The sequence below is a fragment of the Ixodes scapularis genome, unplaced genomic scaffold (genome assembly GCF_016920785.2).
Source record: "Ixodes scapularis isolate PalLabHiFi unplaced genomic scaffold, ASM1692078v2 PGA_scaffold10__122_contigs__length_95168666, whole genome shotgun sequence".
Classification (NCBI taxonomy): domain Eukaryota; kingdom Metazoa; phylum Arthropoda; class Arachnida; order Ixodida; family Ixodidae; genus Ixodes; species Ixodes scapularis.
The window spans coordinates 5,464,928-5,487,920 of record NW_024609836.1 but is presented as its reverse complement, the minus strand read 5'-3'; the positions used below and the strand labels follow the sequence as shown (position 1 = coordinate 5,487,920).

Genomic DNA, 22,993 nt, shown 5'->3' with positions numbered 1-22,993 from the left:
AAGAGACTGATTAAACAAACTGGATAATACAGCACACGACACTTCATTTGTTAGTTTCAAAAGTTTGGTTGAGATTCCGTCAGGACCAGGGGCGGAATCGAAGGGGAGATTGTTTATTAATTTTTCAATACCAGTCGGTGAGATATCAAACCTAGACATTTCATCGACAATTTTGTGTGAAGAGGGCAGCGAAGGCAACGGAAATATTTCCTTTATGAACGTGCTAGAAAAAACACGGCTCAAAGTCTCAGACGCCTGGGATTCCGTTAGGTCATTTCTGTCAGAATCGGTAAATTTTGTTGGTAGAGAGCTTTTGGGAGTTTGTATAGATCGTTCTATTAGGGTCATAGCAGAGAGGGGAAAAAGAGAAAAAATGCCCTCCCCCTCTCGCCCGCATGTCGTCTGCTCCGCCGAGTGGGCAGTACCTAGCATCTGGCTGGCGTACAAACTCTGTTTAAAATCGCGTCATTTGGGAAATTTTAAGCGCAGATGCGCAGATTTTGGTATGCCAGTTATCGTGTAATACTATGCTAGATAAAAAGACTAACAGGGTCCAATTGCGCTGTTACTTGGGTGCAAATAAAAAAAAAATAGGGGAAACTGTGTCAGATTGGCCGGTCTCTCCGGCAAAAAGTAAATCCGGTTGCTGTACCTTTTTCAATATACGAAGTTCGTACTGGTGTAGGCCTTTAGCGACCGTGAGTGGAAGTCTGAAATAAGAAATAGAAACGTGCTCTCTTGCCGCAATACACGCAGTACTGCCGGCTGACTCAACTGCTATTTAAGTAACGGAAAAAAGATATGCTAGTTGATCATTTAGCAAAATAGAACAACAGAGAGCTCTAGGCTGATTTTGGAGTAGCCATAACTATTTTAAGAACGCGATCCGCTTCACAACGGCAGCCACGAGCGAGAGTTTGATGTTCCGTACAGCCCGCCGATACAGCCCAAAGATGGAGAATGGCTACCTCCCGTTTTGTCATCTGCTAGCGGAGTCGGGCGCGTGCCCTCTCTCTCGTTTTACCCCGCCGAGCCCGCTGAATTTCCCGGATGTATGGAGAGGGCGTTGCTCTCGAACAAAATGGTGCCGCCCAGGGTGCGCTATAGTCTATAGTTCGCCAGAACTTTTGAGGGTTAGTGTTTAGAAGATTTTGAAGATTGTAATTGAAATACTTGTGCTTAGATTTTTCTACCTCATACTTGTATCTTGAAGCACATTCATGATATTTTGTCCATCTGTCAGAAGACCCTGATTACTTGACGGCTCGAAAAAAACATTTTTTTCCTTGGAAGCTTTTTTAGTGTAGCAGAGAACTCAGGCTTCGGGGGCCAGACTGTATTGAAATCCTGGGAACAGATTTATTTAATGACTCGACCAAAGCCCCCTTAATGAGTTTCCGATTTTCTTGAACGGTTCTATTTTCAAATTCATCGAAAAAAGTGGCTGCGAAATGAGACATGCATTCATGAATTGCGTCTTTATTTGCCCTTGGATAAGAAAAGATGGTCTTTTTAAATCGCGTTTGACGTAGCGGAGGAATTGAAAGTTGGACGTTAACTGGAATGTGGTCACTAAGCGCTTCTAGATATGAACTTTTACTGACGAGTTCTGGGTTATTAATAAAAAAGAGGTCAAGCACAGCTGGCCCCCGCGTTGGCTGGATTACTACTTGCGATAACGAAAATGAGGCGGTTACGTTAACAAACTCCCTGCCTGAAGTGGACACTGAGGATCCGTAAAAAGCCGTTTCGTACACGGGAACTGTAGGCCACTCGATATCAGGATATACTCTGTTTCACCTTATGATGTACCGCAGGAAAGGTGAAAAGCACGAGCTCCTTGCTCTAGGTCACATCGCAGCAGCACAAGCTCTCGTGCGTTAAGAGTAGCTCCCAATGCTATGAGCTCGCGCTTCTAGCCTTGTCTGCGGTACAACACAAGGTAAAACGGAGTATAGTTAAAATCACCGGCAAGCATAACTGTATCCATAGGAAATTGGTTAACTAGGGTTTGTAAATGTTCATTAAGTAAGGTATTAAAGTTAGTAGTGCCAGGTGGTTTATAACAAGCCAGCACAAGGAGGGGAGTAGTTGGAGTGCTCACACGGACAGCTTCCAGGTCAGGCGCAATGTCAGATTGAAGAACTTTCAGAGAGGTGAGCACTCCCCTCTTTCCCTGCCTATCATTTGTGAATATATTGTAAGAGGTCAGAGCACTCAGCTCAGAATTCATTATACTAGAGTTTAACACAGTTAAAATAACAACGTCCGCAGAACATGTATGCATGAGAGAGTACAGACTGTGTTGCTTAAAATAAGCGCTCTTTGCATTGATCAGAAGAAAAGACATTGAAGTAGAGTGGCTCGTACAGGTGTGCACATTGCTTCGATGTTAGGTTTGTGTAGGCTGCACAGAGTTAGATGACCTGTCAAATCTGTATTGACTGTTTCCAATAAAAAGTTTGTCATGGCGTAGCTTAAATTCTCTCCCCGGACTTTTTTCCAAACGACAGTAGCGCTCTCCTTGCAGTATGTGTGTCTGGGGAGAAATCCTCACTGAGACGAAACACAGTGCCCTTAAGAGCGGGCGCCTTCGAAAAAGCAAGTTCTCTCTCCTTGTAAGAGCTGAATTTTATTATTATCGGACGAGGGTTCTCTCCATTCCCGCGGTGGGGCCCTATTCTGTGAGCGCGTTCTATTGCTGGGGGAGGAAGCTGAACTCCCAGCTTGCTTGCACAAAAGTTTATAGCTTTTTCTTCTGACTGACTCCAAGATTTGCCCGAAACGTCAGGGATGTCGTAAAGTAGGAGGTTATTTCGCCTTGACTGGTTCTCGAGGTACTCACACCTTTGGGTTTACAAATCAAGGTTAGTAGCGTTTTGTTCGGTCAACGCCGAAACCTTTCCGACCTCCTCTTTCACTTGTTTAATGCCAGCGCATTCGCCCCTAATTTCTTGAATCTGTGACTTTAAGGAGAGACTTGAAGTATAAAAAAAAATCACGAAAAATTCCACTTTTCAAAATTCACGATTTTGAGGTTTATATAGTCCAGAGTACGTCCTGTAGGTAAACGTTCGGCAGCCCTCTGCCTGGTTAGGGGTTGACATGAAGCGAAAAATAGGGACTCTAACCAAAAATTTAATCAACATTTACCCGACGTTTCGGGACCAGTTTGGTCCCTTGTTCACAGGTGAGTGACGTCCTCACAAAATATAAATGCTCAATTCAATCTCTAAATAGGAAAATAATGACAACTTGTAAGTGTTGACAGACCCGACTTGAAGCCTAAACTCTGAGATGTGAACAAAGTTCAAGCAGTCTGAGCTCGTGCAACGGCTCAACCGATTGCAGCCATCTTGGTCTTGTTCGAAAGCTGGTTTCCCACGCTTAGTTTTCCCGCTCTCCAAAGCGGCGTACCCTTCAAGGCCGTGGCGTCATCGATGCCAGACGGAAGGCCGTCACCAGCGCAAGAGAGGCGCTGATTGCGCAAAATACGCGCTCCTCCGAGGCGCAGCTCTCTCATTGGCCAAGATGCGCGCCTCCTCTCCTGGCTTCCTGGGCACGACGTCCAAGTCGCTCAGCGGGCTCCCGCGTCGTCTGCTTTTCCTCGCTTCGCCGTTCGAGACGCACGTTACATTCGGATTTCTCCACTTTCTATTGGCCTCCAGATCGACCTAGAGGTGGCGCTGCGGTCGCGCTATCATCATCATCAAAGCGGGGATAGGAGAACGGCCGCCCCATAGACTCTCCACGTTCGCGCACGAGACGGCGTAGATTCTTGCGTTTATTTTGTTGCATACTATCGGTGGCAAAACAATTCTAGCGGAAAAGGATGCGGTTACTGTTCGGTGCTTCAGTGAAGATCGAATCGTGTTGCCAGCGTGCAGCCTAAATACCGTATTTGCACGAATATAACGCGACCACGAATATAACGCGAGGGCAGTTTTTGATGCGCCCAAAAAGAAAAAAAATATTATTACTATTATAACGCGAACCGATGCCGCGTCAATTTCTCGCACTCGGGGGCATAGCAGAAGTGAAAAGTCAATGGAAATAGAAGAAATATCAGTTTATGTTTTGACTGCACTCATCCTCACTGCTCAGGTCCTTCCGTTTACAATCCACTTGGCAACTACGCAGGTATGCAGCAGCAGGACGGCACCTGCTTGTCTGGTAGTTCTTTTCTTGCGAGCTCCACGGCAGCCCACAATCCAAACAAGGCGCGGAAGCAGAAGCACCAACACACAAACACCAGACCACTCTGGAGCAGAAACTAAACAATGCGCAGGCAGAAAAAAAGACTGCTGAACCCGATACACGATCACACTTCTTGTTCTGAGCCCTGTTCGTAAACAAATGCCTCGTGTTGCACGATTGCGTAAACGCGGTCGGTGGTCTTGGCTTGTGTTGACTTGACTTGGCCCGGCTTGGCTTGGCTCGAATTGGCCGGTACCCGCATTCCCGCATGGCGCGCGCGCGTGCGGCGTGCGCGCGTTGTAAAAACACAAAAGCGATAAAAATGCTTTTTTATGTTTTCTATTCGCCCCTTCACGTGGCCCCATGGCTAGAAAATGCCCCTCCACACCCCCACTTCTTTTTCCATTGGATCTTTTGCATTGAGCAGGAGGGATGACTTTCTCCTCTGGCTTTCTCCAGACTCGCGCGCCTCGTGGCTGAACTCGATTCCGAATATAACGCGAGGTGCGTTTTAGAGCACGTAATTTCGGAAAAAAACTCGCGTTATATTCGTGCAAATACGGTATATATAATCGCTTCTGTGGGTGCGTCGTCTGCTCTAGGCAGACGTTGGAAAGCATGGATCACTTCGACTGATGCCTGTCTCCGGCTTAACTGGAGCGTTTATGTTAAATATTTGTTCCTTTTAAAATGGATATATCGGTTCATCAATGTGGGAATGAAAAAAAAGAAAAAAAGAAACAATCAATCCCAACCCACATAACATAATACTGGTACTGTGGGCTGTGAAATCGCAGCTTCTATGCTTTTTGTTTTTAACTTCTAGCTTTTGCAGTAATATAAATATTTAAAATGAAGATAAGTTAGCGCTGTATTGAAAATTACCATGCTATTGAGTTCCTCTGCCCTTTTACTGTGCCATAGTGTGGGTAAGTTTTTTGGAGTCTGAACAAATCTACTGCGTTGCGATGAGGAGAGTGTGTCTCTTCTAGTTAAGATCTGGGGGGCTATGTTTGACAAGTGTTTCGTTTCTCCTAAAAAGAAACGGAAGTGACGGAAGTGACAATAGCGCGTTTGATTGGTTAGAGGCTCAAATGATGAAAGTTCCCTTTTTCGTCATTTGAACTTCTAACCAATCAGACGCGATATCATCACTTCTGTCACTTACGTTTCTTTTTAGAAAAAACGAAACATTTGTCAAACATAGCCCCCCTGCAAACTGCACGGTTGGCAGGACAACTGAAGCAAGTGAAACAAACTGTTCTAATATATTTTCCGTGACTGTAATCAACGACTGTAACCGAGCAATGCAGCAATGTTCCTGTTATTAAATGTTGTTCTCAGTAGGGTGGGTTTACCCGCTTCAATTTTCTTAATGAGGGCCGCGGATGTCAAGAGGCTAATGCTATAAATTTCTGGCTAAATAATCTTGTATTCAAACACAGTAGACTGCAACCCTAACAAACGACGCGCACCACGACACAAACAGCATCGGCCGCAGTGACACTCTTTTACTGATGAGGGCCCTTCACGAGACTTTCCGATCACCCTCCGCCCTTACCTAACGTATATCGGGACTGGGCAGTTCATTGATTAACGTTCAGATTATTCAAGTAATGCTTTAATTGCATTTTATTTTTGCCAGTTAATTGGAGTCTTTTGCTGGAGAAAGTCAGCAAGGAGTAAAAAAATGCCTGCTTTAATATTTTTGACGTCTTGATTTCTTTTGTGACACAGGCTTGCACGGTAAACCACTTCAGCGTGCTTGTCATTTCACCGAGGGTGATTATACTGTTTAAATTATAACTTTAAAAAAATACTTCACTTTAAAAGGCTTCCCGTGTTCATATTTCTGTAGGAGTCAGTGAAGTTTAGAATGGGAATGCGATTTGCCATTTATGACATAGTAAAACCAGTAAAAAAATGTGCAGTTTTAACGCCTTTCACGCAATATTACTGGCGAAAAATCAACATACGGATTTATTGATTGATTAGTCTATTAAAGGGATAGCGATCAGTCGGGTTAATTTTCGAATCAAACCACAGACCCACTCGACATTCAATGCTTTATGGAAGCCACGGTTTGTGCGAGATAACAAAAATACGTGGGACCAGCTTATCGAAGCTTCCGACTTCATAATAATCGCTTTGCTGAATTTCTACGCATGGGAAACGATACAACACAACCCTTAGTAAGAAGAAACGGCAACAAAAACATAAAACATTTAATAAGGAATGTCAAGCTCAGCCTGAAACGAGCTTGCGTCGTCAAGATCCATGCTCTGAGCGTGCGCCCGTAGCAGACGACGCACGGCGGTATCCCCGCTTTCGCGCGTTTCCCATTTCGGCTGCACGGTGGCGACACGGTTCGATCTCGAGGCGAATATCGATATTTTCAGTGCTTTCTTTGTGCTTCCTAGTATTTCGTATGTTCCCTGTCTTCGCATCGTTCGTGTAAATATTTTGATACTTCCTCTTTATTTAGCTTTGCTTTTTTCTGCGCCATTGTTCTTTGTTTCGTTCTGCCCGCTTCGACGGTTCCGGTTTGAAAGTCAACACGCAGAGACTAAACAGAAAGAGGAGACGTGGCTAGACCTCCGCATCGACGAAAACCTTCTACTTCGCCGATGTCACAAGTCGCTCTACCACTGGTGGAAGCGACTGGATCAAGTTCGTGTTCGACAACTTCGCCGATGCCTAGGGGAAAAAAAAACAATTGCAACAATTGGTTAGCCCTCAGGGCTAACCAATTGTTGCATATGGGGCTGCTTTCCCTACCCGTGTCTCTTTTTTAGTATGAAATTCTAACCAAAGGCATCCCATCAAAACATTGTTACTTATGCATATCCAAATTTCAAAGTCTATTATCCCAGCTTTGCTTTTTCCAGCGTAGGCTTTTGATTCACTTGTGCCCAATCGATTTTCATAAACTCTGTACAATTTTCTTTGGAATCGACTAGACTGCAAGCTAAAGCTACTTTTATTTTGATATTTTTTAGGTATATAGAACTGGCATTTCATTATTAGACATTCTTATAGCCTCTATTATATGACTTTTGTTCACTTTAATTCTTTTACATTATATTGTACTGAAGAAATAAAAATAGCTTTAGCTTGTATGGCATTTCTTTAGAAAGCAATTGATACTTTTTTTGCATTAAAATTTTAATAAGGTTTTTTAAAGCCCATGCTGAAATTAGCTAATTAATATTTTATATTGTTGATAACTTTTGACAAAGGAGAGATATCTGAAATCTGATAGGGCAGTTACGGAATCATTATAGTAAACTGCATGCCTATGCTGAAAAATCTGATATACCAATAAACAAAAATTATTTTTGGAGAACCCCCTCCCAATGTGATTTTATCAATATTTCACTCATTCTTTACTTTCATATTTTTTTTCTAATCTTCCACGAATGGATTACGTAATTTTTTATGTCAAGTTGTTCAGGAAGCCTTACACTACACCTTGATGACAATTATTGTGTATCATTCTTCACACAATTTATGTTCAACGTCAAAACTTTAACTTTGATTTTCTCATCTTCGTGTTTTTTGTCCCTTGCGGGGGTTTTCATAAGGTTTTTATCGTAGCATTCTGGAAATGTATACTGTTTTATTCAGAAAGGACTGGACTACGGAGTAAAGCTATTTTTTTACAGTCTAGAGTGCCAAAAAAAATTATGATAAATAATGTGATCTCATTAATGTCATAATTGGCGTAATTAACCCATTTTTATATAATAATGTAATTTTGTGAAATTTATATAGCTTTATAATGCATGGCAGACCTTTAGCTACGCATCTACATTAATAAAAAAATATTTTTTTGTAGAAAATGGCCTTAACGATCCGTCAGTTTGGGCACGACAGCTCGCTGTCGTGCCCAAACTGACGGAAGACGTTGCTGCGCTTTTGTAGTCTACCCAGTACGCCCATTTTCCCGCCGAAATTTGAGGAATTTATATTTCTGAACTTGCGTAATTTATAGTGCACACACTATTAATTCCGCAAGTTCAGTCCTCGGGTGGAGGCTGTGCAAATTCAGCGATTGGTGTAAGATACGGCTTCAATTTCTCCACGTGCACTGCATCGCAACCATTACCGTCCATGAGTTCAATCTCGTAGTTCCCAGGAGAGAGCCGGCTCACAATTCGGGGGGGGCAGAGCACCGTTGCGTTGCCTTGAGCCCCACGGGGGGTGTCTTGAACAACACGAGCTGGCCCTTCTCTCCTTCCCCTGTCCAGGTAGCTCTTTTGTTTTTGTGGAGTGAGCTTGATTGTGCTTGGCGGCCAGTTTCCGAGCTTGGTTCAGTCTCTCCTGAACAACGACCGAATAATCCGATGCATCACGTAGTTCTGCGAGCTCCTGGCGGCCATAAACGACATCAAGGGGGAGCGCAGGGTCATGGCCGTAGACTAGGAAAAAAGGTGACTGACGAACGGTGTCCTGGAATCGAGTATTATAGCAGAAGACTATGTAGGGAAGGACGTCAGCCCACTTGTCGCCTCCGGCTGTTGTCAAATTGATCATCTGCTCGAGCGTCTTGTTCGCTTGTTTGCAGAGGCCATTCGCAACAGGATGGTAGGCTGTCATAGGTGAGTGCTGGACGCCACGGTTTTGAAGGTACGTTCAAGTCGAGCGTGCCATCATCCGAGTGCCACGATCGGTTATAGGGTGATTTCAGATAAGATGGACCAACAAAGGGTGGTTGGTGGACATTTTGAAATCAACTGACGTTTTTCTATGCTATTTTCTGGTGTCTGGTATAAACAAATCCACATTTAGTTTTGGCCAGAAAAAAAATATTTGGAGAGAGGAAAAATCGTGAGGCATGAAGAGGTGGACAGTTGCATTAACGCGCACTGATAGAGGGGGCACGTTTGAGGGTGAATAACTAAAACGATAACATTAGAAGAATTCTAATTCTTTTTAGACGCAAACTATGGGTATAGCTTGCTTGGACAGTAAACTTTCGTTAGTTCGACCTCGGTTAATTCAACTTTTCGTTTAAGGGGGGATATGGCCTGGGAGGGTCAACTTTTGAACCCTTCACCCAATTTGGTTCAAATTTTGAGGGTTATTTCAGCACTATGAGGAAGGATAATCTGCAAAGTTTTAGCATTATTGGTCAACTTTACAGCATGCTACGGTTCTCGCACTTCAGAAAAAAGACACTTCATTAGGAAGTCTATCGTAGAAAAATAAAATTAGCTGGTGGCAAACTTTTTGCTTTAATGTGAAGAACAATACCCACAGTGCAACCTAGATAAAAAATGAATTGCAAAATATTTAATTATAACAAAAATAAGAACATCCCAAAATTTAAAAAAAAATGTAAAATTTTTGTTTCAAAAAAAAATTTTTTTTTTTTCATGAAGGAGTAGATTTTTTGAACTGTGAAGTAGTCTATCTTGTTCCCCAGAAAATTTCAGTCCCAGAAAACCTTGAATGATGTCCCTCTGTATTCAGAATGTCAAATGATAGCTTTCCTAAAACTAGAATTCCTGCCAAAAAGTGAAACTGAGAAAAATGCGTTTGAAGTTTCAACTTGTTTTTTTTTTATTTTCGGACGATGCCAGAAACTCGAAATTTACCCGAGTCATTGGTGGCACCTTCAACTGCATGAGGAGGGCAGTGCGTTGAGGCCCCCGAAGAGATTCGTGAGCTTTGTGAAACTGATGCCACAGTCTCTTCCAACGACGCCTAGACGTACCGCGAGTTCGTTCTCTCGAAACTTGCCGATTGATGGTGAGTGCGGTGTCGCGACGATGTCTCCGCAGGTCGAGCAGCTAACAACAAACTAAAGGTTGATGTCAACTTCTTGCAAGCTCAGTAGTTTTCCGTGGCACTTGAGGCAGAGTAAAATCGCAACAAGAGTCTGCATGGCGGACACATTGAGGAGCCGTTCAGGGGCTTTTCAACGGGAGCGTCTGTCAGCTCCGGGTCGTCCGTAATCCCCGCGTCGAAATCGCGCAGGCTGAGCTTCCTCTCGAACGTGGTCAGCACATCCGATTCGGAGATGAAGCTGTAGGCTCCGATGTCCGCCAAGCACCAGTTGAGCTTGGAGATCGTGACGACGGTGGCGGAGACGGCGACGATGGTGCCGGCGGAGACGCGTCCCCGTCGCCGCCGGCCCTTTGTTTCCGCCGTTGAGAACGCCGGCCAAAGCTACTGCGAGTGCTAACTTTGGAAGCAGGCATTTCTCGGCAGAAAAACTACCGGGAACAAAGAGGGAAAACGAATCTAAACAGCGGCAAACTAGCGATACGATCAGAAGCGAAAGAAGCTGCCGATAGCGCGCGCAGGCGGCCAATCGTGAGCCCTGTTTCGGGTCACAACCAATGGGATTGCTGGTATCATAGTTCCCACGTTTTTTCTGTTTGTATGTACGGGGTTCTCCCGGGACACAGATAGCCTCAAACGTAGCAAGCTTCTATGGGCAGAAACTAGAAGAAACGGCGCTTCCAACGAGGGTAAGATATCTCGGCTGCGTCGAACGAGCGCGGAGTAGGCCTAATTTGAAAATGCCGAACTTCGCCGTCTGCTTGCTCGGCGGGTCGCCGCGCGCGGCCGCGAGCTTGCCGAAAATAATTTTTTACGAAATAAATACTGCGCATTTATAAATAAAACTTTCTGAAACTATGCTTCAGAACATAGTGAACCCAAATATAATATTTTTTGAAAATGCATTTTTTCGGAAAAAAATGGAATTTCGTGGCCGTATCCCCCCTTAATTCGATTGTGTTCAAAAGTCCCGGCGAGCGCCCATATATTTCTATGGGAGGAAAAGTTTGATATTTAGAACTCGGAAAGACTCCGGATCGAATAATTCGTCCCGAGCGAATGCACGCAGGCTCTCATTGCACGGCACCACGGCAGAAAAACCACCAACGTAGGGTGAAACATGGGCCCTTCGCTGCAAAGCCGAACGTGCGCAAGTATGCGCCTGCTCCTCTACGCCGCTGAGATGGACCGTAGCGAATGGCACGAGCCAGCACAACCCATCTGGCGTGGAGTAGCGCGGAGAACATAGCACGTGGTCGGGCGCGGAGACAGCGCGCGCTCTGAAAGCGCTTGTCTGTAGCATCGTGTGCGGTCCATCTTGCGCGCGCGCCGGAAAGCGCAAATTCTCTTTTCCTTTTTAGGGGCGAAGCTCCTTAGGGTCTAGCCTTGTCTGGCGTCCGTGCTCACATCATTGCCATCCCATCTGTCTTCTTAAAGAAAAGAAAAAAATGTTTGCGCAGTCGGCAGGATTTGAACCTGTGCGGGGAGACCCCAATGGATTTGTAGTCCATCGCCTTAACCACTGGGCCACGAGTAGGGGGCTCTGAGATGTGGTAGCAACTCAAAAGCTGGGATGTCATGGATGAAATGTTGCATCTGGCCTCTCAACGTCTATAAAGGAGAGGGCACTGCGGTCAATTCCGTATATAATCGCGTTAAAGTTTGCATGCATTGGCTCAACGTTTATAGACGAGAGGGCGCTGCGGTCAAATGCTCAAATGCGTATATAACCACGTTCCACACGACACATTCTCTTTCTGACATGGACCGTTGACTTAAGCAGTGGAGATGCGTTCCCACGGCCTCTAGCGGATCCAAGCTGATCCGCTAAAAGAACCACTGGCTCTGCATTTCACTGACCATAAAGCAGTAATAATGAGGTCGAAACGCAACCCGGAACTCAGCACTGCCTATGAGCAATAAAAAGAAATCAGCACCATCAGCACTACCTATGAACAAAATCTGTATCATCAGCACCACCAGAGCTTCACACCAGCCCCGCAGGGGGCGCCTACACCTTCGGTGTTAGGTGCTTGGTGAGTAGCGCCACCACGGACCCCAGCCACGCGGGCCACCATACCCGCACGCAGGGGGCACCTGCTTTGGTAGGTGCTTGGTGAGTGGCGCCACCGCGAACCCCGAGCCATGTGGGTTTACCCACCCACACCTGGCTGTGCGTGGCTTAACCCGTGTCCGGGGAAAAGGGGACCCTGGTGGTTGAGCTGAGCCCGGGGTATGTTTGGACCCTTCGGGGCCCCCCGGGCGAGGCAATACACCGCTTCGACCTCTGCTTCTCGTAGACGGGTGTCCTGGCTTGGCCCGACCAGGATGATTCAGTCAGTCGCCTCCTCTACCCTCTTCTTCCTTCTTTCACTTTTCCTCCCACCTCTTTCTCTTTTCTTCTACACTCTCTTCCTTCCTTCTTCATCTTCTTAGGCGGCAAGGGCCAACCTTGAGTGGAAACAGGTCCTGTCCCTGCAACCACACTAGGGTATAGTGCCCGGGCAGCACTGGTAGTGTAATTGTGTCAGCCAAGCCTTTCTTGCTATGGCACATTACCTACCCCCTTGTTGGGCTCCGTGGTGGGCGGTGCACCCGGGCACTGAACTTCCCTTCCCATCTTTATGGGTTCCAAACAAAAAAACACTGATCGGGCCCTGAAAAGGGTCCGCACCGAAGTAAAAGACCATCCTGCACAGCGTATTGAATTTATAAAATTCCCAAAGTTTCTAGTACTTCACTCCGAGGACGAAAAGCCACTTGCAAAATTATCCCCCTTTCTCGTATCAAAGGTGCTTGAAGGTATTATTGGAATAAATTTTAATGCCAAAAAGATGGCATCAGGTGACCTTCTTGTCGAAACTAATACAAAACAACAAAGTGAAGCTCTCCTAGCTTTGAACTCCGTCGCAGATTACAAAGTCAGTGTAACACCTCATCGCAAGCTGAACACCGTACAGGGAGTCATCTCTGAGGATGACTTACTTGAAACGTCTGAGGCAGAGATCGTTGAGGGCCTCTCTGGCCAAGGGGTGGTAGCTGCACGCCGCATCACCATCCGCCGAGACGGCGTTGAACGGAAAACCAAACACGTCATTCTGACCTTTGATTCGACTACACTACCAGAAACTCTGAAGGCTGGCTACCTACGGTGCCGTGTACGGCCCTATGTGCCGAACCCTCAGAGGTGCTTTAAGTGCCAACGGTTCGGCCATGGGTCACGGAGCTGTAGGGGAGCCGGCACTTGCGCCAAGTGCTCCAGCAGAGAGCATGTTGCTGACACTTGTGAGAACAGTCCAAAATGCGCCAACTGTGACGGTCCGCACCCGGCATACTCCCGCTCCTGTCCATTGTGGAAGCAAGAGAAAGAAGTCCTTGCTCTAAAGGCAAAGGAAAATATTCCCTACCATGAAGCAAAAAAACGGTTTTCTTTCTTGGCGAAAGGCGGATATGCCGAGGTCGTGCGTAGGGGACCTGCACGGCCAGTAATGGCATCGCTGGGAACCCAGACGTCTCCAGACGATCTGCGGGTCCCGGCAGAGTCCCCATCCAAACCCATGGGAACGGTGCCAACGGCACCACGTTCCAAACCCAGGGAGGGTGCTGGCCCGTCAGCATCCACCCCCAAGCAGGGGATGGCCCCCCCTGCCTCTGTGTTCCCCCGGGGCCGGGGCCAACCACCCCGAACCACTGCCCCGAGGAAGCCCGGTGAAACGTCGAAGCAGTTGGCCCCTAAGGGTCAGCTAACGACACCACCGGAAGAGCCCATGGAAGAGTGTGGGCTCAGATCCGACGACGAGGCTATCCTCTCAGGATCGGAGTCCTCCCTCGCTGCTCCCACTACCTCTAGTGGGAAGCAGAATGATTGCGCGAAAAAGAAAAATGCTCCTCGCATAAAAATTGATTTTAAACCTTAGTAACCCATTTTTACCCATTCTTGCAGTTTATAAGTTAAAGTTTATTTTAATTTTAGCACTGCTATGAGTAAACAATTGGGTATCATGCAATGGAACTGCCGCGGCCTTCTTCGTAATATTGACGACGTTAATTTTTTTCTTGATGAGCTTCACCCTGTGGCACTCTGTTTACAGGAAACCTATCTGAATGACAAACACACACAGGTCTTACGCCGTCACCAGGTTTTTAGGAAGGACCGCCCTTCTTCTAACCCTTCTGGTGGTGTCGCAGTAGTAGTGCAGAGCGAGGTTGTGTGTGCTCAGGTTCCTCTACAAACACCACTCGAGGCAGTAGCAGTTCGCGTTCTCCTTGACCGACTCATCACCCTCGTCTCTCTCTACCTGCCACCCAACGTTCCATTGCAGCTCCACGAGCTACAAGGACTCGTAGATCAGCTGCCTAAGCCTTTTTTAATTTTAGGTGATTTTAACGCCCACCACCCTTTGTGGGGCAGTGTTCGTCAGGATTCTCGTGGTGGAGTTATTGAACGACTTTTATTATCCTCCGGGCTCTGTCTTCTGAATAAAAAGGAGCCAACGTTTTTTAGTGCTGCTCATAACACCTTTACATCAATAGACCTTTCCATATCATCACCAGCTTTACTTCCGTGCTTTTCATGGAAGGTTTTAGATAATCCATTTGGCAGCGATCATTTCCCCATAATTTTAGAAGGCTCAATACCTCTTCCGTCGCTTGCGACCCGCCTTCCGAAGTGGAAATTAGAGAAGGCTGACTGGGCTCTTTTTGGTTTAAATGCCGTACTGGATCCATCGCTCTTTCGCAGTATGTCCCCCGAGGAAGCGACAATGTTTGTCACTGAATGTCTAATTAATGCTGCTGCATCTTCTATTCCTCAAACATCCGGTGTCCTACCCCGGAGACGCAAACCCTGGTGGAATGAGGACTGCACTGTCACTCGCAGGAAACAGAACCAGGCATGGGGTATATTTCGCCGTTATCCCACTGCTTTTAACCTGATTGAATTTAAAAAGTATAGGGCCAAGGCACGTTGGACACGGAAACAGGCGAAGAGGACATCATGGAAAAAATATATATCTTCTCTAAATAGCTTTGTTCCAGCTAAAGAAGTGTGGGATCGCCTGCGGAAAGTTCGAGGAGATTACCAATCTTTCCGAACTCCTCTGTTTTCTTCCCCCTCTGTATCGCTGCAAGATCATGCAAATCTTCTTGGGGAGCATTTTCAGCTTATTAATAGCTCCTCAATTTTTAGCGAAAAATTTAAGAAGTTTCAGTCGACTGTTGAAAAGCAGCCCATCTCGATGTCAGAGGGTGGTTCATATTTTTACAATAGACCATTCACAATGTGCGAACTCAAGGTTGTTCTTGGTGCAAAAAAGCAGTCTGCACCAGGGCCAGACAGACTCCACTATGAAATGTTAAGGAAACTGTCCCCTGAATCTATGAACGGTCTGTTAACTTTTTTTAATCATCTATGGCAAGCTGCTGCCTTTCCTCGTTGCTGGAAACATGCCCACATAATCCCTTTTTTTGAAACCAGGGAAAGACCCTTCCACTCCTACAAGCTATCGCCCCATCGCACTCACAAGTTGCTTAGGGAAGACTTATGAGCGGCTTGTGAATCGTCGTCTTGTCCATTTCTTAGAGACTGAGAATTTTTTTGATGTAAACCAGTGCGGCTTTCGGGAGGGACGAGCGACCACAGATCATTTGGTTCGTCTAGAGACGGCTATACGTGAGGCATTTGTACACCGGCAGCATTGTGTCTCAGTGTTTTTTGATTTGCACAAAGCATATGATACCTCATGGAGGTACGGAATACTTCGTGACTTGTACGACTGTGGTGTGCGGGGCCGCATGCTTCAGTGCATACAGAGTTTTCTCAGTGAAAGAACTTTTCAAGTCCGATTGGGCTCCACACTGTCAGATGTTTTCTCTCAAGAAAATGGTGTTCCTCAAGGAGGAGTGCTGAGCGTTACCCTCTTTGCTGTAAAGATTAACAGTCTAGCTAAGGTTATGCCATCATCAGTAAATTACTCTCTATATGTGGATGATGTGCAAATCTCTGTGTCTTCCTGTAACCTCTCCAGTTGTGAACGACAGTTGCAACTTACAATCAATAGAATGTGTAAGTGGGCAGATGAAAATGGCTTCAAATTTTCTCCTGAAAAAACAGTCTGCGTTCCTTTTTCATTACGCCGGGGATTGTCTCTTGATCCTTCCTTGCATCTTAACAGCATTGAAATATCAGTCCAGCAAGAACACAAATTTTTGGGTGTGATTTTTGACAAGAAACTTACCTTTGTGCCCCATCTGAAAACTTTAAAACGGAAATGATTGATGTCATCAAGTATCCTAAAGGTGCTGTCGCATATGTCGTGGGGTTCTGATAGGCGCTGTCTCCTGCAACTGTATAACTCCTTAGTTCGACCCCGCCTCGACTATGGTGCAGTAGTATATGGGTCAGCGCGGCCATCTGCTCTTAAGATGCTTGACCCAATACACCACCTTGGACTACGACTTTCTACAGGTGCATTTCGCACATCTCCTGTGAAGAGTTTGTATGTTGATACGCATCAAATGTCCCTCGAGAAGCGGAGGCAGTACCTCAGCGTCTCTTATGCTTACAAAGTACAGTAAAACCTCGTTATAACAAAATGGGATATAACAAACTAATGGATATAACAAAGCAATCATAATTCCCCTTGCTTGCTAATAGTATGGAGAAATGGACATTGGCTATAACAAACTAATGGTTATAACGAAATAACTACGACCGCTCCTTCAACTTTGTTATAACGAGGTTTTACTGTATTTTCAAATCCAAAACATCCCTCCTACAGTGCCCTTCATACTTGCAGAAGCTCACAGCTTTTCGAAAACAAGCCGAGCATTGCTAGACCACTAAGCCTCCGTTTGCAAAGTACTTGTCAATCCCTTAATATCCCCCTTCATGAGATTCCCTTGCTTAAAAACACTCGTAGGGTTGCCCCTTGGGATGCTCTGCCGATTTTCTGTGACTGGTCACTCGCAAAATACAGTAAGAGGGTCATTTCACCACAAATTCTCCGGCAGGAGTTCCTCTCCTTGCAACAAAAATATGCAGACTACCTGGAGTTTTATACAGATGGGTCCAAATCGTCGTCTTTTGTAGGGTGTGCTCTGTATTCCGCCTCCTACAGCAAAGCCACACAAGTTGACTGTAGGGCAAGCATTTTCACTGCAGAGCTTTATGCTATTTTACTAGCGGTCGAACATATACTCGACAATAGTATAATGAAAGCTGTAATTTTTGTCGACTCACAAAGTGCCTTATTGGCTGTGTCCTCCCTGATGCCCACAAAGAACCGCCTTGCACAACATCTACATTATAAGATCAATAGCGCCCTGCGACGCGGTCGGGACATTAAGTTCTGCTGGGTGCCAAGCCACGTTGGGATTTTGGGCAATGAAGAGGCGGATAAATTGGCCGTGTCTGCCCGAGGCTCGTCTATAACATTCAATTGCTTACCCTACCAAGATTTGAAACCACTTCTGAGGAAATCTATTTTTCTCAAATGGCAGCTGGAATGGGATACAAAGAGCAACAATAAACTTCACATTATCAAGCCCGTTCTGGATGTTTGGGAGAGCTCATATAACAGGGAACGTCGTGTGGAGGTTCTTCTGTGCCGTCTAAGAATAGGTCACACCCGCGTGACACATCAGTATCTGCTTCGTGGTGAAGATGTTGCATTATGTGAACATTGTGGAGAGCTTCTGACCGTGTTGCACATTTTGTGGCAATGTTCGTCCCATCAACCACTCCGTCAATCATGTTTTCTCGAACTGTTTAGGGATCATCTCCCATTTCATCCTTCGTTTTTGCTTGGTGATAAACCTTTAGTTCCTTTTAGCCGTGTCTTAGACTATTTAAAACAAACAGGATATTTATACCATTTGTAAATATGTAGCCTCAAAGTAAACTTTTGTTATATTATGCTCGAAATACGTTAAGTTTGGCGCATTATGGCCCTCGTTGCTGCTGCGCCAATAAACTCGTAATCATCATCATCATCAGCTTCACACCAGTAAACATCAATCATCACGTGGAGATGCAGTAATTTTTTTTTGTTAATTTTTTCTGCCGCGGACGGTCTGGTCGATCGGCACCAGTCGGCTCGTAAAAGCTTTCTGAGCGCGCGCTTTCGGAGCGCTTGTCTGTAGCATCGCGTGCGGTCCATCTTGCGGGCCGGAAAACGCGAGTTCTCTTTTCCTTTTTTTTTTTGTTTTTTTTTTTTTTGTTGCGGACGGTGTGGCCCAGCACCAAAATCGACTCGTCAGGCTTTCTTTTTTTTTTTTTAGTGCGCGATTAGTTACGTTGCTTTCCGGAGCATGCTTTTGGACACGCGTTTTAAGCGCAGATTTAGCAGATCATCTGTGAGTTCTTTGGACAATAAAAGAAAGTTTAATTTTAACCGTTTTTATGTCCTTTTTTTAATTCAATCATTCAGATAATTCAACCAAATTTCAAGGTCCCGTCGAGGTTGAATTAACGAAAGTTTACTGTAATATAAGGTTATAATATTTATTTAAATTTTATTTATTTTTCTAAAAATTGCCAAACATGCCTGCTCAAATAACAAATGGCAAAATTTGGAGGCCTGTATCTTGTGAAATAATTTAAACATTATTATATAATTTGTAAATAGTATTCTACTTATATATGGCCATTATTTAAAAAAATAAACGCGGTATTTGAGTGACACGATGGTCGGGATATATTTAGGCAAACATGGAAAAAAAATCAAACATTGAAAATATCTAATGCAAATGAAAAAAAAAAAAAGGCACCACCTTCGACTTCTTAAAAATTTGAGTACCCTGTTATAGTCTATTTTGGCATTCATTTCTATTAAAAACATGTCACATTATTTTATTGAGAAAGAAGACTCAACTCCCCAAAGTAGGGTCCTTTTTCAAAGCTTACATTTAGCAGTGCCCAATACGACAAGTGACTCTGAGATCCAGTTTCAGTAAACTAAAACACACCATTCACATATTTTTATTCAGATATGGTCACTGACAACTAGAGCAATCGGTCACACACTAAAAGTGAGGAGAAACTATATACAGCATTTTACATACAGCGTACAGAGGTACCATATTAGAGACTAGTGATTCGAGAAAGGATGATGCAGTGTGAAGTTTTACTTTCCGGTATAATCTATATTTAATATAAAAGAAACAACTTTACTTCCACACACACAAATAAAGATAGAATACTAAAGTTGTTTAGGTTAGTTATGTATTTCCGTAGACAAACCATTTCAGGTGAGCGGTGCCACCGCGCCAGACTGTAAGATGCTCTCGGTGTATGAATGGATCGTGGCCAGCCGAAAAATTTTATCCTGCAAAAGGATAACGTTTCGTGATTCTCGTAAGGTGATCAGATAAAGATTATAAGCTATCACCAAGTAAAATAGTAGGTTAAATACCCCGCGAAGAAAGCTGTGGTAAATAAGATGTCCCTGCATTCAAAAACAGCAGTCCTTGGGGCCACAAATTCGGCACTCTACACTAAGGCTTTCCTCGATGTACCCATTTAATAAAGTTTCTTCTAACCAAATTCGACTGTCCGTGCTACATATATGTCACAGGTTCCTTCTCTTGATGACTTGCACAGCCGCCACGCGTGCCAAGACTGAATGCCAGGAAAGGGGCGCACCGTCAGCCACTCTTTTCTTTTTTTTGTTGACCACACCGAACAAGCTAATTTTCGTGCAGATACGCAAGATGCACCCAGTTTCTCAAATAGAATGCTCACCATTGTCCTGGGCGTGTGAATTTCGTTTATTGAATATTCTCTCAGGTTGTTCAGCGTGGCCTTGTGCTTCACGAGTCCGCCAGCCCCGTCGCATGCATTTTCTCATGTCCAGATGCAGAAAATAACCACTGGGCTTGTGGGCAATCCTTCTGTGCAAACTGGTGAAGCTGGCAGCGATTCTTAAAATGACTGGCAGCCCCGTCACTTACGTGCGTCACATCTGAGTATACCGCCACGTTGTCTTCACTCTTTCACTTTTTCTAGAGCCAAGCACGTGAGAGCGACATTGTCACACAGGTCCCCACTGATGATAGCAACGCTGTTTGTAGATTTTCTTGTCGTCACTACACATGTAAATATCGTAACTTTTTTTTTCTTCAGTGGTATGCTTTAACTTTGTGAGGAAGCACTATGGTCCAGTTTTCAGCAATGTCAAAATGAAAGACAATGCTCCCACGTTGCATGCAGCTGCTTTTCGCCGTAGATCACTTTATCTTGCGGGTGCCGGATATGGTTGTGAAATATCAATCTTTCAACCATTACTTGAGCAACTTTTAGAAAAATCTCAACATCCGATGTTTTTTTTTTTTCTGAAAAGGTCGCCGGATGCCCATGCTGTAAGCACGATCTCTTCAGCCTCAGGGATATGAAGTTCCTTGAGTGTAAGAAACTGGGCCTTTTGGGCAGTGATCACAGTCTCCTTAAAGACACAGACTTGTTAGTGGATTGCACAGAAATGCTGAGTTCATTTCACCAGTGTTGAATGTTGAGCCTGTAACGTTCTCTACAGCGGCAATACAAGGGTAATCGTTGGCGCAGTGCACACAAACGCACACTTCCTGGTGTGGAATACATTTGACCCATCTAGGGCGCAAGGAATAAAATTTTGTTAGCCCAATGCCGAAATCAGGATGCTTGTCTTTGTATGCACGAAAGGCCTCTCGGATTGAGCGCGTCAGGAAGCGCTTTGGCACAAACGTTTTCTCCCCGTTGTGCATGACAGAGATGACGTCCTTCTGGTTGGGACCTTGGCTCGAACATTGTAGCTCGTCTTTCGTGAAGTACTCTAGGGCAGCAGACACGCTCCCGGGGCTCACCTTGCACCTTGTGCGAGGCTCATACCACCCGCCATGCTTTTTCTTACCTAAAACGTAAACACTGTCGCCATGTTAGCCTTTCCTAGGATGGCGACAGTGTTTACGCTCCATTTTATTCAGGCGGGGCTCGAGTATTTGGGTGTTCTGCTCTCTGTCGGTGTGCCTCTTTGTGCCTGATATTATCGCCCGCGAGGCCAGCGAGGGGGATGGGCATGACTGCTCAGGAAACAGGAATCCATATATTGAAGCAACCCCCCCCTTCCTTGACAGCGTGTGGGGAAATGCGAAAAAAGATTGTGTCGGACGTTTTGCCAGAACTAGCGACGAGTGTCGTCTGCTACTTCCGTCAACTGTTGTACCATAATCGTGATCTTTGCGAGAAATGATTGTTGCTAGCCACAGAACACTATCACGCAGAAAGGAAATGCTTGAATAGGATATTTTTCTAGATATAAGTTAGGGCTATATATACAAGAGAGAGATGAGAAAGAGGAGCCTATAGTGCCATAGGAAAATAAAGGAAACAAAGTTCCCAGTGGTCGATGGCTGCAGGACCTTTTCTCGGATTTCTAGTTTGTAATACGGTGGCTTTCTGTACACAGTGGTTTCTCCTGAATTTTTGTGTGTGAACGATTTCTATAGTTATGAATGGCTTCATTTGAAGAAAAATATATAAAAGTTTCATGAAACTGGAACTCAGAGTCACTTCTCGTATAAGGCACTGCTAGGTGTAGTTTTTGAAAAAGGACCCTACTTTGGGGAGTTGTGTTTTCTTTCTGAATAAAGTAATGCAACATGTTTTTAATAGAACTGAATGCGGAAATGGAGTATGACAGGGTACTGAAAGCTGAGAAAAATCGAAGGTGGTGCCTTTTGTTGTCTTTTTATTTGCATCGGAAATTTTTGTTGTGTGATTTTTTTCCCATGTTTGCCTTGATATATCCCGACTATTGTACCACTCAGATTCTTTAGTTATTTTTTAAATAATAGCCATATATAAGTTGAATACTACCTGCAAATTATATGGTAATGATTAATTTCTTTTATGAGATACAGGCCTCCAAATTTTGCCATTTGTAGTTTGAGCAGGCATGTTTGGCAATTTTTAAAACAATAAATAAAATTTAAGTAAATATTATTATTTTATATTACAAGCAAGGTACTATACCCATAGTTTGCTTTCAAAATGTATTAAAATTTTTCTAACTTTATCCTTTCAGTTATTCACTTTCAAACGTGCGCCCTCCATCAGTGCACGTTAATGCAACTGCCCACCTCTTCATGCCTTACGATTGTTTCTGTCCCCAAATATTTTTGTATTATTTTTGTAAAGTATCAGTATTTTAGCCACTATTTTAATGTATCCCAGTATTTGTATTTCCAAATACATTTTTGAGTATTTGTGCCCAACCATGGCGGAGCACAAGGTCATCTGCTCCTCGCATGGGAGTTGCGACGACGTCGGAACGCCGAGCTCTCATTGGCTGTTTAAAAACGAAATAAGGGGTGGACCAATCGGAAGTCGGCGTCACACCAACGTCGCCATGACCCCCACGAAAGAAGCAGACCACTTGCTCTCCGCATAGACAGTTTTAGCGGACCGTACGCTAAAACTTTGCGTACGCAAAGAAACTGCGTTGCGCCGCGGGCCGGCGGGCTTTGCGGGAAGCCCTTGAGAGATCTCGGGCCCGGCGAGAGCGCCGGTTTCTAGACGGCAGTTACTTCGACTGGCGCAGCAAGGCGGACGTGGTGTTCTCGAAGTGCTGTGTTACGTGAAATTGCGTGGTGTTCGGCGGGGCGATTCTTCCCGGGACCTACCGTGGTTCGATCGAATTGCCATGCAGCTGGAAGAGTTCATAGCTGCTCGCATTGTGCGTGAACGTTGCGATCCGCTCGACGCCAAGCCTCTTCGCGCAGTTTGTCGCCGACGGATGAACAACTCTTCGAGAAATCGACGAAGTTGTCGCCATGCGCCGGATGTTGGTAGGTCGTGGATTTGTTCCCGCGACAGCGTCAATAGGAGGTGCTGTTCCGCGGGACGACTGGCGGAGGCTCCACGATCGGGTTGGGCTGCACACTCTTGACGTAGCCTCTGTGGTCCGCAGAAAAGCAAGCTCGACCGGGCAGCTGCGCTAGGTTTGATTGGAAATAAAACAATTGGAAACGT

General features: G+C 45.1%; 1 protein-coding gene and 1 non-coding gene across 2 annotated transcripts in view; one reads left to right on the top strand and one right to left on the bottom strand.

Annotated features, from left to right (window-relative positions):
- The window catches only part of LOC115319997 (dysbindin), a 77,845-nt gene that overhangs the window by 28,378 nt on the left and 26,474 nt on the right, over positions 1 to 22,993 (top strand). The window lies entirely within an intron of this gene.
- Trnac-aca lies at positions 11,443 to 11,529 on the bottom strand. Its single transcript has one exon. It is a non-coding gene; the product is annotated as a tRNA-Cys (tRNA).